This window comes from Thunnus thynnus, chromosome 12 (genome assembly GCF_963924715.1).
Source record: "Thunnus thynnus chromosome 12, fThuThy2.1, whole genome shotgun sequence".
NCBI lineage: Eukaryota > Metazoa > Chordata > Actinopteri > Scombriformes > Scombridae > Thunnus > Thunnus thynnus.
In genome coordinates, this window is record NC_089528.1 from 18,105,087 (window position 1) to 18,117,639 (window position 12,553).

The window sequence follows — 12,553 nt, forward strand, 5'->3', positions numbered from 1 at the left end:
TGCTGCATGTCTGAGATTTGGTCTTAAATAAAAGTGTTTTCTAAAGGGCAGCTCCACCATCAGTACTTGCCTTGTAAAAGTAATGATGTATGTATGTATGTATGTAGCTGAAGATGTTTTACAGTGTAGTTAGTTCAAACATGTTTGCCAGCTATCCTCATAGGTGTCTGTGTATAATGCAAGTGAGCTTTGATTCATATTATATGTGCTTTCTTGGAGGTCCTGTTTGACTAAGGCTGGGTATTGAACCACAATACCTCTATTTTTACCAATCTAAATGTTTCCTTTAGCACAAGATATCAAATACCGTAAAGTACTGAAAGTTGCAGTTGGATGCTGATTTGTAATCTTATTTAGCTATTTCATTTGATTTAAGGCAGAATTCATTCATTAAGTTGTTATAGCAAACTTTTTTACACCCTGGAGTTTATTTGGAGTTGTGTTTCTGGCCACATGAAGAATGTAAGTCCAACATTCACTCTTCTAGTCTTTAAACCTCACGAAACAAATATCTGGCTTTTTAGCTGCCAAATGTTCCACTATTTTCACCAAGTAATTGCTAACTTTAACTGCTTGCCGTTTGGTGCTAAGTGGGTAGTGCACAGTGGGTTTATCAGAGCTTTTTTGGTGAAATCAGCTGCCTGCTGTGACTGTAAACGACAGCGAGACTGAATAAAAACAGTAATGTTGTGGGCCATAAAACCAAAATGCTCCATGAAGCTGAGAGAAGTGCAGGTTTGAACAACACCAGAATACGCACGCACATCCAAACCAAAGAGGGCAAGTGCTCGGCTGGAAATGAGCAAATGTAGAAATAAACAAATAAACAGCTCGCACACTGCAGGACTCCAGTGTCCACTTTATTTATTTATTGCACCAAGCTGATGTTTTGAGCACCACTGCTCTTCATCAGACTCCAATTGCAGGTTTGGTAATAATATGTGGATTAGTCACAATGAGTGACTCTCTACTCATTACATATAGTCATTTGATCCATTGTTAATATAAAAAATTTTGATTAGGGCAGCTTTAAATCATAATTTTGCCAATTTATGTCTATTTTATATAGGCAACATTTTTGTTTAGACAGTATTTGTTTTGCAAAAAACCTCAAAATTAAGTAAAATCTGTTTATATTCCTCCATAAATATAGAAAAAAAAAGTGTTGGTACTGATATTCAGCTATCATCTTGACACTAGTTTCAAAAATTCAAAACAGCATCCAGCAATATATTAAACATGTGTTGTCATGATTTTCCAGACTGTTTTTTATTTTTATGGCTGACTACAAATCAGGCAGTTACTTTTTATAACTGTTAGTTTCACCATTTCAGTTGATAAAGTGGTGATTTGTCTCTTTTGAAGCTGGCACACAACTAATAACTTAACTAGATAACGAAATCTAGAGAAGCAACTGAAATGTTGCTACATTTCAATATTTAAAAGAAGAGCCAGAGAGAAAATTAAGCATGCCTGGCAACATGTTAGAAAATAAATAATTTATGGATATTTGAATCAGGAAAATGACATTAAATTCATAGATGTGCTCCATTTGGGGCTGCAATAATCACAAAAAAATCACAGACTCTGATTTGTATTTTAACTGTATTTTGCTAAAACATAAAAAATGTTCAATAATGCTGAATTAAAACATGTTCATGTGGTGGTTTATTCAAATCTAATAGCATTTATCAAAGAAGATTATTCTGAATTACTCCTCTAATTAGAAAAAAAACCTTTTGCAGAAATACAGTATTCCACCAAGGCTTAAAATATCAAGCTAATATATTTTGGCCATATTGTCCAACTATTTGGCTGTACTGAGTTGGAAATGAGCCATGAACTTAATATGTGCACATCCACTTTAGGCCTGGACAGGTTTCATGCTTGTTTTCAATTCAAAGTCTTTTTTTTTTCTCTGTATTGGTTTCTATTAATTTGTCCACCCACTCTGTCTGTTCCTCTGGAAACCGAGACACAGGCATCAATCTGCAGCACCCCCAGTGGGAAATAGGAACCGGTCGGACCTGTTTTTCTTGTCTCTGTGTACATAATTACGTTTTTTGTTCTCTTCCTGTCTTCACTTACACAGTCTCAAGTTATTATTTTAGAGTTACGACCCCTGATTCAGCTGTAAACTACTTCATTTTCATTTCGAAACCAGTGGACATTTACCAGTAGGCCTAAAATGTCTCTTCCTTCATTGCAGTTAAACTCACCCCTAGAAGAACAGCTGAAAACACACTTTTCTTAAGGACTCATTACAGATGCAACCTGAGCTTTAACAAGTCATGAGTGGACAGAAATACAACAAAATTACACAACACAGCCTCTAAACAACTAGATAAGTTGCCCAATAGAAGAGTACAGTCTTGGAATGCAACACTGGCCAGACTTTATGTCTTAAATATACCAAATCTTTGACATTTTGACAAAAGACAGACTGCTTTCAGGGCCAAATGTTGCAATTTTTGGCTTAAAAATATCTACATCTCTAGATAAATGTTAAAATTAAACCAAAAATGTAGCTTAAATGACAACACTGCTGAATTTCTGCATGCCAAATTTGCGCTTTACCAGTATTTCCATGAGTTTGTTCTGCTCTCTCCATTGTAATGCAAACTGGAGGGCCATGGGAGTGCATAGAGAATGAATTGGAACAATGATGAAAGTACGTGCTATAAGAATCAGGACAGCTGTCGGAGTGTGTGGGCATACTTTTACCGGTTAAAAACTGATTTTACAGAAATGTACTTTTATGTGTGAGTTTAAACAGTTATTCTGTGCCTGCAACACATTACACTGTTTGCCATTCAGGGTCAAAGCAGCAGCTCAAACCTCTCTTTCACTATTTTATAACAGATTGAACTATGTGGTTGCTTTACACACACAAAAGTTCATAAATACTGTTTATGCTACCTTGGACCAAGGATATAAGAATACAAAAGGCTTCATGTCAGAAAATATTTATTCAATTTTGAAATTCTTGAGCAACATATGTGCCTTATTCAACCAAACCCTGGACTTGGACTGTGAATGCTTTGTATCACCCGGACAGTTAACCGTCTCTACAAACTTCAAATGTTCAGTCAAAGTCTAAAAAATGACTTGTTTAGTCCTTCACCTGACAGCTTCACATGACATCACACACTAAGCATCCGGTGTTAATAAAAGTCTCTAACTTGAAACATTTGTTCCTACAGAATACAAAAAAAAGCAGAGGCAGAGCTCTGTGTGTACTCCCATATAAACCAACAAATATAAGCAAGAACTACACAACCACCATACCACTTCTCCATGCTTCAAAAACAGAGAAAAGGCTTCTGTAGATGCATTGCTTTTCTCTGCTGCCAAGTCTCGCTTGTGCTGTGGCTTAGCCCAACAGTAGTGTAAAGGATGCATGCTTCTTTTATTTTATTTTCAGCCCCCTGTCTCCGTTTTTTTTTTTTTTTTTTTTCTCCTCCAGTACATCATTCCTTTGGGTGTTTGTGTGGTGTCCCTTAGTTACCGGATAAGAGACCCAGCAGCTCAGAGAGTTAAAAGCCTGCCCTGTCCCACTCATACGAACAAGACCATCAATAATTCACCCTCATCGGGAAGCATTATCTAACAGCCTTATAAAAATTTGAAGATTGTGGGTGACAACACGGAACCATGAAGAAAGTGCTCCGTAAGAGGACACTCCAGGTGGCAGCAACGTTGGCAACAGATATGTTCAAGTGGAGTCTGCACTGCTGTGTCAGCTGGCCCTGTGAGGCTGATTTAACCATTACACATAAAAGACAGACGCCTCGCTGAATTAAAGGATAGTCAACAAGAAGATGCATCCCCTCTCGTCACCACCAGCCTTGCCTGTGTGTGTGTAGATGTGTGTGTGTGTGTGTGTGTGAGCGCTGCACAGAGGTGGAAGCATTTGCTCGGCTGTATTAACGCCTAGGCTCATTCTCATTGACAGTGAAATCCCTCTAAGCCTAGATCAATTACATTCAGCTCTGCTGTAATTAAAATGTCCTAACAAAGGTCTTAGGAGCACAGGACAGAAACCTACCTATTGAAAATAAGCTCAGTCCAATCTATAGCACTATCTCCAAGAAAATAGTTCTAGATTAGATTCAGGCTTTCTTTGGTGATAAACACAATCAAAAAGCATCCGTGCAGGGCCGCCGGGCTCAAAATAAGTCTATTTTATCCCTTAATAAGGTCAACAGAAACCAAGATATGATTTAAGATAAGGTGCAAAGTAAATGAGCTCATATGAAACACAATTATGCTGCAATATTTTTAATAATAATTAATCCATATGACAAAAAAGAAAAACCTGTGCTTGTGTTTTGTAGCCCTAACTACTAAGAAAAATAATTATTTGTTCTCTTAGTACATCTGATGCTTGACTATGCTCTGCTGAGAAATGACAGAATGCTCATGAGTCTCCTAATTAAAACTCAGCAGTGGAGTGATTAGCAATCACAACTCCGCTCTTCAAATATCAAGATCTGATTTGCTTGGCTGATCAACAACAAGCTTCCTTCTCTCACTGCAACTCCCAGAGCCTGCAGTCTCTCTCTCTCTCTCTCTCTCTCTCTCTCTCTATGTCTCTCTGTATTAAGGAGGCTTTTGAAATGGAGGAAATCAGTACAACTCCACAAGAAAGGGGCTCAGCTGAATTTTGAATTCTATACTACCTTTTTTTTTGCCAGGATGCAATACCTTGTTGTTTTTTAAAGTTTACTGCCAGCAATCATAAAACAGATTACACACCAGCTGAAGAATGTGTAAATTTTTCCGGTTTTATACTATAATTTATCATATGCTGAAACCTAAGTATAAAACACTACCTATGGCAGCCACTAAAATTAAACTTGAAAGCTGTTTCCTCGTTGCGTCGAGGAGGGACTATTCCACAGACACAGAGAGAGCAAGATGGCTGACTGCACTGACACATTGTGAAAGCACGCCTTGCCATCCTAGGTAATAGATTCTCTTTGCTGTGTGACTCCCACAGCTTCTCATCTTCGGTGTCAACGCCTGCCAATCAGAGCAGAGGGAAGGGCTTTGACAATATCTCCTCACCTTGAAACCACATTGGCTTCATCACAAGACACCAAGTGACACCAAGTAGGCATCAAATAGCCATTAGACACGGCAGACAAAGAAGTGACAGACTACAGGTGATCCCGCGCCTCTGAAATCTGTTTTATTTTCCCCCGACAGCTATCTCTCAAACTTGCATTCAGAAGTATCCTCTCTATACACGTAGAAACAACAACAACAACAAATGCCAGCAATACTGTGGGAGGTGACATTTAAGCGACGGACAGAAAGTGCACCGCATGACAGCACTAAATGTGGAAGGGTTTTATGATCATGTGAGAGCACGTGCAATGTAAAACCATGTTTAAAACTGAGGTAAGTGGAAGAATTTCCAAAAAAATTTAATTTAGCCACTCAATAGACTGAATTACAGATTTTTTTCAGGAAACAAATGTGCCTGTGCTGAACATGTGAAAGCATTTAAGAGAATAATTCAAGCTGTCTGTGACATGAAGAGGCCCTGCAGATTACTCATTTGGAAAATAAAAAGTGTGTGTGTGTGTGTGTGCGTGTACCTGTTCCAATTTCTTTTCTTTTCAATGCAAAATGAGAAATAACAATGTTACACCACATCAGTCAAGTGATTTACATTTTTATATGATTCATGAATACCATGAAGAGGAACACAGAGACAGTTTTCTGCAGTGAAGCATGGCCTGAACCTCAATTTCTAGAGATAATTATATGATACTATTTAGGAATTTGAGGAAGAAAAGAAAAAAGCATTTCCCCAGCTGAAGAAAGATGACCTGTCAGATGCACCTAATACTGACACAAAGCCTTCAGCCTTTAATCTGCACACTTCCTGTGCCCTATACTGTGACAGAACCAAATAAAGCACACTATCTTTGTATCCCCATGAGACAGTGCAGTGTCCTCATATGCTAATGTCAGCCAGTGCTGGAAGAAGAAGCTCCGAGGGCGGCCCAGACAACTCACAGGTCAGTGCTAATCTTCTGATAGATGGAGCCTAAAGACCCGGGACACATCCATCACACACCGCCGACGGCTCCCCGACTGGGTGAGATCTGCACACACCAAAGGGTTAACACACACACACACGCATACACACGCACACACACACACAAACACTCCAAGAGACCTCTGATGATCCATCACTCAAACACCAGCCTCCTTTAAGCGCAGCGTCCTTTAACAACACCGAGGGGGCAGCTTTCTTAGCGGAGGACTGCATCAGGGTGCTTGGCGGTGAGTGCGTATAGAGCCAGCGTGACTGCTTGACCTAAGCTCCAAGCCTCTGTTGATCATTAAACATCCATTTTAAAGCAGTGGGGGAAAGTTAACTGTCATTTTAAAAGCAGGAGGTGGTAGTATATAGGAGAGAATTTTCCTCCTCCCCTCAGATGTACGTTCTCTGCGAAAGGAGCGAGACCGTATATCCATCCATCGAGTTAACTACCCTAACACATAATCATTCGTTCCAGTCATCTGTCGCTTTATTTTTGAGGCAAGCCACAAAAGGGTTGTGATGGGCTTCTGCAGTTAAATGAGAAACTCACCCCACAGTACTTTGTTAAACAAACAAAATGCTCCTTTGCTTTTGCTTTTTTTTTTTTTTTTGAAGCCAATTCTGTGGTGTATTTTGCTTTCTCTACTGGCTAAAAGGCCGAAATGTGAACAACAAGAGCACACTCGCACTCCACCGCAGCTTCCATGTTGTGTCATAGTGGAAAAGAAAAAAAATCTAAGGAGGAAGGGTGGGTGGTTCTTCACAGCATCACCGGTAAAATGCCAGGTTTGGCGTCAGCCCCTCAGAATCAGAGACTACTTTCCTGAATCTAGAACATCCTGCAGCAACACTCACCAAAGAAGAAATCCATCTTTAGAAGAGAGAAGTGACGCCAATTTCTCCACCGATGGCAGCCTCCACGGAGCAGAATGCATGCACCTCTCCTCTTCAGCGGCTTTTTAATAATTGGAAAACCGGGCACACCGCAGCATGGTTTCCACTCGACTCTCACTTTTTTCTTGACTTGACAATCTCACTACGCCTGCTATTGCTATCTCTCCTGCCCCATCCACCTACACGCATATACAATGAAGACAGCCCTGTTCTCCGAGCTTTGTCAAGGGTCATTGTAACACATGAAATCACTAACAAGAGTAGAAGTAGATGAGGCGAACTGATGCACTGATGTCAGTACAACAGGAGGGAAAAAAAAGACCATTCATCATGAAATGCACCCAACATCACAAATTGATGATGTCTAACCAATGTAAGGAGTATCCCACGGTCGATTTCTCCTCTAAGACCGATGTAATCAAAACTGTCTTATTCATCACTCCCTCTTTTTACTCTCTCTGTCCATTTGTATGTCCAACTTTTTCACAGCAAGCGTGTCAGAGGAATTGAACAAGACAGCTGTCAAACCCGCCCGCCGTGAGTGAAGATGGCAGGTGAAGTTCTCTCTCCCTCTCTTTCTCTTTTTTCTTTTTTTTTTTTGCTCTCTGGGTTCAAAACGGAAACCTGCCCTCCCCGCTCTTGCCTCTCCCCAAGTTTTGTGATGCTATTTCGTGCGAACAAAGGAAGGAGCGAGCTTTCTTCTCTATAGCAGGTTGGGGAGCAGTTGGCTCACGTTATTACCCAGGAGCAGGATGACCATGAAGGGGCCACCGACCCCTACTGTGCTCCCAATGGCATTTACATTCCCCTGTCTCTGTGTAATAATATCTCACATGCTGTACTTTCTTTCACTATTAACCTATGCCGGTCCTATTCTCAAAGTAAGGGCACGGACAAACGCCTTTTCCTTTTGTTTTTCTTTGTGCTCGGTGCAAATGTGCGTGAGTGTTTATTTTCTATCTGTTAAACTTGTCAGAAAAATTGCAGAGAACTTAAAGTCATGTATCACAAGACAGGAGAAGAGGGGGAAAAAAGAAGAAGAAATCCATCAAAATAAACAGTGTCTTGCTGCATTCTTTCACTGAAAAACAACAGCTGCACAGAATGGGAAATAAATATTATCTCTGCGACAGGAAAACAATCAGACACCGCTAGGTACTCAGGGTCTCACACAAAGCTCGAATGCTCAGTGTCTTTATATCTACACTTACTGAATGTGGAATTAAACCATTTATTTTGTAAGGAAGCAGCGGCAAACAAATTCATTTTAGGCCTTTTAGATGTACACTGCCGTGGCCAAAACTGATTTTCGTCAACTTATTTATGCATATTTTTTACTCTATCACTCTCTCTCTCTCTCTCTCTCCTTGAAAATAAAAAGCAGACCTTTGTTGATGTTTTATGCTCGCACTGAGAAATGCTGGGGAAATGTTTTAACAGACGAAATCTTTTTAAAACATGACCACGTCTCTGAGAGGAGTCCAAGATTTCCGCTAAATACATGGCTTTTGGTGTTATATTATGGCCAACAAATTCTCTCAGTCCACACTGAATCTGTTTCCAACACAAACACTTACAAAGACACACACACACACACACACACACAGACACACACAACCGACTGCAGTGTCCAGCATTCCTGTCAGTAGCCTCCACCAGCAGCAGCAGCAGCAACACTCTATCAGAACAAAACTGCTTAGAGGAAAGGGGGGCTGGTAGCTCAAGTTCTCCCTATTGAAATGCAGACACTTTGATATGGAAATTGGCAGTTACAAAAACCCGCTAGAATTCACACTAGCATGCATTGAAACCATTTGCGCAATGTGAGATGAGATGGCACTTCCTCCCAAGACAACACAGACAAATGGACCAAACAAGCACGTCTGGGTTGGGTGAGAGAGATGGAGTGGACGTAGAGAAGGGTGTGTATGTGTATGTGTGTGTGTGTGTGTGTGTGTGTGTTTCTGTGTGTATGTGGGGGTGGTGGTGGTGGGGGGGCAAGCAACAGAACATTTGTCCCCACTCCCCCTCCCCTCCACTCCCTGTTTGAATTCCTAACATCCACTATCCCAGCATTCATTTCAAGAAATAAGACTTGCAAGATTTCCAAAGTAGAACATCTGCATTGAACATCAGTGCTGGTCACTCATTGACATGCACCAGCTGTCAACATAAGAACTAAAACAAGCACTTTCCCTCTAAATGCACTTTAATGCACTGAGCTCCTAACTGTTTGTTCTTTTTTTGTTGTTTTTTTCCTCTTGGGATTCATATGTTTATCATTTTTAAGGGAATTTTTAGATATATATTCATCCTTTTTGTTGTTGTTGCCCTGCTGTGGAGTGCTGTGTGTGTGTGTGTGTGTGTGTGTGTGTGTGTGTGTGTGTATGTGCGTGTGTGTATGAAAGTACACAAAAAAATTACAATAAACTAAATCTTGAATCTTGAATCTTGCTGGCAGGAGGAGGAAATGACCTTTTCATCTTTTCAGGAATCACCGATGGGCACGTCAGTATTAAAACGGCCACATTATCCAACTGGACTTTTTGTCTTAGTCTTCCAGAATAGCTGGCATGAAAGAAAAAACTTATGTGCCACGGTCAAAATATACCAGGACATGTCTGGTGGCATGAAAATTTTCCTCACATTGTGCTTATGGCTTATATAATGTTGAAGTTTTCCGTCTTTAAAACCATGCAGCAGAATGAGTTAGTAAGCTTTCATCACTAAAAAAAACAACTGGAACTGAAAAGTCACCATATTCCCTGCACGAAAAGCTGTTATATAAGTGAATGTCTGGGAAGCTCTCAGTTTCCTAACTTGTCAGTATGGCTTATATAATGTTGCAGCACTATCCTGATTTGGCATAGGCGGTATGGATTATGTGTGAATGTTATTTAACCTTGATACTTCAGTCTTGCTCACCAGGGGGTTTCTGGCTGAAGTCTATGTGGCCATATCTCTAAAAAGCTTCACGTGAGAATGAGATATGGCCTGTAAAAACTCTGTGTATGTGTGTATGTGTGTGTGTGTGTGAGTGTGTGTCACATCATCACACATGGCTGGCTCAGGTCTGTGAATTATGCATGCTGTGTGAAATGATCTTATTTTATAGCCGCAAAATGGAGAAGTAAATGGAGACAGTAACTGACATCCAACTACTTAGCTCCTGGTGTCCTGGACTGGGTGGAGATGTTTTGTGTGAGCTCCACCATATTATCACGCTGAATAGCTTAGAAATCAACTCCTAACTGGTGTTTACAGGCTTTACATTCATAACAAGGGCTTGTTTTTTTCCCCAAACATCTTAAATAAATAAATAAAAATCACATTTGTAACACCTGAAGACACCTTACCTATAAGCATTTCCCCCCCAGATTCATCAGATTTCATCCTTAAGTGGGCTTTTAATTTAAATTACACAGAGATATTTAAACTGAAAGCCACTTCAGCCAAGCAACTTCATATTAATTAAAAGTCTGGAAGCTCCACCGCCACCAAATAACATCATACACTATAGGCTGTGTATTGATTTCACCACAACAGTTTTAAACTGCCAGAGGAGCCCGTGGGCCCGTTTTCTGACATCTGCCTTATCCTATCCTGGGAGTGTAAATAAATGCTATATTGATTCAACGAGGCCTGTAACCCAGCATCTCCCTTGAAAGACTCAAAACATCCGCTGTTAAAAGGCTACTTACGTTGGTGCGCCGTGCCAAAATATGGATCCCGGCGTGGAGTGTGAATTTCGGATCAACAACAGGAGCCCCCCCCCCCCTTTTCCACCTCCTCTCCGTTTTTCAGAAGAGGCCCCCAGAAACTAAGCAGCGGGTCGCACAAAGACGGCTGGGGCTCGGCTGCATGCTCCACTTTCCTCACAAGGGACGGATGGTGGGGTTTCCTGTGGCAGGTATCTGTTCTTCTTCAAGCCAATACGTCCGGGACCGGACGAATAGCTCCATTGCGAGAGGTCTGTTCAAAAGTAATGATCGTTACTTCCCCCCTCTCTCTCTCTCTCTCTGTATGTGTCTCTCTGCCTCTCTCTCTCTCTCTCTCCCTCTCCCTCTCTCTCTCTCTGGTGCGTGCACCCAGGCTTCCTCCGACGGGAGCGCTGAGGATAGACTGCATTAAAAAAAGGAGCACTTCAAGGAGACGAGATGCGCCCCAGTCTCGTTGCAAAAATGAAACTCCCGAGCACGTCTCCGACAATGTCAAGTCTGTGTGAAAGTCTCCAGCGGCCTGGGTCACAGATACAGCCCGAAGAGAGATGATATGACTTCTTTTAGTCTGGCTTTTCGGTGCGCTCCCGGTTGTTCCCTCTGCGCCTCATCCACACGCCGCGCAGACAGTCAGAGCTGCAGCCGGACTGGAGGCAAACGAGGCGAGGAGGAACGGCGCACCGGTCCCCTGCTCTGCAGCAGCTGGCTGTGGAGGGGAGCACGCAAAACCTGGAGCGGATTCCTGGCAGGAAACGGATTGGATCCCGATGCTAATTATGACAGCCCCGCATTAAAGGGAAATTCCGGTTTATTTCAACCTGGACCCTATTTCCCCATCATCTGGTCAATCAGTGCTGCTACAGACGGATAGTTCCTGTGTTTACTTTCGTTGTCAGACACTAATAATAACAATCTGTCAGTGGCAAAAACAAGCACTTTTAGTGGACATATTTTGATGGGTGCAATTGCCCCCAAGGATTACACTGCAGTCTGTTTCTGTTGGCTGAAGCGATCTCACTCATTACTGGACCAATTCCAAAAAAAATTGTCCCCATTACCCACAAAATGATGGGAAAATAGGGTCCAGGTTGAAAATTACCAGAATTTCCCTTTAATGGTAATATTAAACCCCTTTGTCATCGTGTGCTCAGATTTCATGCATGTGTTAAAGCACAAACAAGTTCTGCTGTATTTTCTCCAAGCTGCTTTACTCCTACAGATACACACAGCACAGTCTTTTAATCAGCACTCCCTGATGTTTAATCAAGAGAAGTGTGCTAAAACATGCAAGGCCATTCATTAGCGAAAACCCTCTCAAAGTAGTTCATATAACATGCTATTTTTCATTCCTTAAGAATATTAGTATTGTGGGCAGCAGTTTGCACCTGGATAATTATATAATAAAACTACTAGGCTGTAATAAGATTAGGTTTGATTTGGCCAGTTGAGTCCAAAGACTTAATGGATCAAGTGGTAAATGCATCAAAGAGATAAGAAAATAAACTTTCATCAAAGTCATTAGATTAAATGACTGGACCTGGTCTGAATCCTCATTTCTGCACTTGAAACTCTTTTCTTGTAGCTATTTTATATGGTTAGATTGACTTTTATTGTTGTTGCACACATTACAACAAAATCCAAATAGTCCAGACAGCAGCAAAGCACATATAAAGGGAATGTACAGTAGAGCTGAAACAATTAGTGGACTGACAGAAAGTTAATCTGCAACCGTTTTGATAATTGATTAATCCTTTAAGTCATTTATCAAGTAAAAACTGCTGAGCATTCTTCAATTACAGCATCTGCATTGTAAGGATTTGTTGCTGTTCTTTGTCTTATGTGACAGTAAACTGGATATCTTGTAGTTTTGGACTGTTAG

The 12,553-nt window shown here is 41.0% G+C and overlaps 1 protein-coding gene across 6 annotated transcripts in view; it reads right to left on the bottom strand.

Moving 5' to 3' along the window:
- The window catches only part of LOC137194275 (adhesion G protein-coupled receptor L2-like), an 89,202-nt gene extending 77,078 nt beyond the window's left edge, over positions 1-12,124 (bottom strand). For 2 of the 6 annotated variants that reach the window (XM_067606019.1, XM_067606020.1), the window contains exon 1: positions 10,657-12,117. The gene's annotated coding sequence lies outside the window, so the exon portion shown is untranslated. Of the gene's footprint in view, positions 1-10,656 lie in introns of all 6 variants that reach the window. The other 4 variants (XM_067606018.1, XM_067606021.1, XM_067606023.1 and 1 more) reach the window with 4 other exon arrangements.
- Between the last annotated feature and the right edge of the window lie 429 nt (positions 12,125-12,553).